Source organism: Limanda limanda, chromosome 22, assembly GCF_963576545.1.
Source record: "Limanda limanda chromosome 22, fLimLim1.1, whole genome shotgun sequence".
NCBI classification, from domain to species: domain Eukaryota; kingdom Metazoa; phylum Chordata; class Actinopteri; order Pleuronectiformes; family Pleuronectidae; genus Limanda; species Limanda limanda.
Genome location: NC_083657.1, coordinates 512,501 through 515,000, shown reverse-complemented (window position 1 = coordinate 515,000; position 2,500 = coordinate 512,501). Strand labels below are relative to the sequence as shown.

At 37.3% G+C, this 2,500-nt stretch overlaps 1 protein-coding gene across 2 annotated transcripts in view; it reads right to left on the bottom strand.

The window, feature by feature from the left end:
• tec (tec protein tyrosine kinase) overlaps positions 1–2,396 on the bottom strand; it is a 10,610-nt gene extending 8,214 nt beyond the window's left edge. For both annotated transcript variants that reach the window (XM_061066344.1, XM_061066345.1), the window contains exon 1: positions 2,294–2,396. The gene's annotated coding sequence lies outside the window, so the exon portion shown is untranslated. The remainder of the gene's footprint in view (positions 1–2,293) is intronic.
• Positions 2,397–2,500: the final 104 nt, after the last annotated feature.

Below are 2,500 nucleotides of genomic sequence, written 5' to 3'. Positions count from 1 at the left end.
TATACAGTTATGATCATCTTTATATACAGTCACTGATCATCTTTATATACAGTCACTGATCATCTTTATATACAGTCACTGATCATCTTTATATACAGTCACTGATCATCTTTATATACAGTCACTAATCATCTTTATATACAGTCAGGGGCGTCGTTAGGCCTGTTTTAGGGGGGCTGAAGCCCCCCTAAAATGTTGTTCAGCCCCCCCAAATAATTATTGGGATTTAAAAAAATAATAATAATAATAATTTTTTTTTTTAAATTAAACTATTGTTTTACACATGGACAAGTTATTTATAACTCTAACATGCTACATATGTGAATGTATTTCTGGTTTGTATGTTTTCTCCCCCTTCAAATTACAATCCAATAGCCTCTCATCATACTTAACAATAAAAGACCGGGCACTAGGACCTTGGGGAGTCTGCATCGCTGCTGCGCTGGCTTTCTCACTCTGTCAAGTAACTTCTCTCATCAAGACAGCAGGATTACAGCCAAGGAGTTTAGCTCAAAGTAAATGATGCACAGAGTGAACTTGTAAGTACAGGTAGTTACAGAATGTGGAATCTGTAGTTGTTAACGATTGTTACCTGCTTAAATTTAGGTTTACTTGAGGCAAATGAAAGGGAATATTGTAACGAGCTATGTTAACACTAAGCTAGCTAGCTGGCTATTTTGTTAGAAAATGTCTCCAGTGAGCAAGAGTGTGAACGAGCAAATTTGAAATGTAAGAAATAACTATCGACAGCTCTCTATTCTTTGCATTAATATCTATCTCTAGTATTTTAAAACAATAATATCAGTGCCTATAGAATGTTGATGTTTATAATCAGTTAATGCTATTTAAAACTTAATGTCATAGTGTCCCTCATAACGCTATTGTACCGGTATATCATCCAATTCATTGACCAGATGGATATTAGAAGATTCTTTAGCAGAGGTGACAGCTCCGCCCTAGTCAAAACTAGTATCCGTCTTTCCTTAACAAGCAGGAAAATTATTACTCTCTATTTGAGAAAAGTTCATATTTGTGTTGTCAAATTTCACAATGACCCTGAAATTCTGTCTCTTCTGTTATCTTATACTGAATGAATGCAAGCAAAGATACAGAGAAAAATCACAGTGATTCACTCACTGGGATTTTTCTCTGTCTGAAACACTGGATATCTGCAGCCCCAAATGAGCCCAAAAAAAATTGGCGCGCGCTGTGCGCGCAACCATTCCACATCCTTAGGGGCTAAGCCCCCCCTTTCTTTCAATCCTAGAAACGCCCCTGTATACAGTCACTGATCCTCTTTATATACAGTCACTGATCATCTTTATATACAGTCACTGATCATCTTTATATACAGTCACTAATCTTTATATACAGTCACTGATCATCTTTATATACAGTCACTAATCTTTATATACAGTCACTGATCATCTTTATATACAGTCACTGATTCTCTTTATATACAGTCACTGATCATCTTTATATACAGTCACTGAACCTCTTTATATACAGTCACTGAACCTCTTTATATACAGTCACTGAACCTCTTTATATACAGTCACTGATCATCTTTATATACAGTCACTGAACCTCTTTATATACAGTCACTGAACCTCTTTATATACAGTCAGTGATCATCTCTATATACAGTCACTGATCATCTTTAGTCACTGATCCTCTTTATATACAGTCACTAACCCTCTTTATATACAGTCACTGATCATCTTTAGTCACTGATCCTCTTTATATACAGTCACTGATCATCTTTATACACAGTCACTAATCATCTTTATATACAGTCACTGAACCTCTTTATATACAGTCACTGAACCTCTTTATATACAGTCACCTTTATATACAGTCACTGATCATCTTTATATACAGTCACTGATCATCTTTATATACAGTCACTGATCATCTTTATATACAGTCACTGAGCTCAACACACTTAACTCCTGTCACTTTAAATCCACCTGTTGCAGTTGTCTCAGTAACATGATAACAAACATAACCACATAATTCTCCCTATAGATAACTACAATGTGTGTGTGTGTGTGTGTGTGTGTGTGTGTGTGTGTGTGTGTTATATAGATCTTTTAAATACAGCAACAGAAGGTGTCTGTTACACTTATCTCTGTCTTGCTATGAAGTCAGACTCGTTCTACGGAATCTGACAAAGCTGCAGAGGTTGCGTAACAAAACAGACACAGACTCACACAAACACACACAGACTCTCACAAACACACACAGACTCACACAGACACACACAGACTCACACAGACACACACAGACTTACCTTAACGTTTCATTTTCCACTTTTCAAGTCATTAGTGTTCGCTCATGTCGGAGCAGGATTCAGGAAATGAAGAGAGGGAGGTGGACACACAGCCCAACTACACACACACACACACACACACACACACACACACACACACACACACACACACACACACACACACACACACACACACTTCCTCGTGCTCCAGTAGAGAGAGCGAGAGAG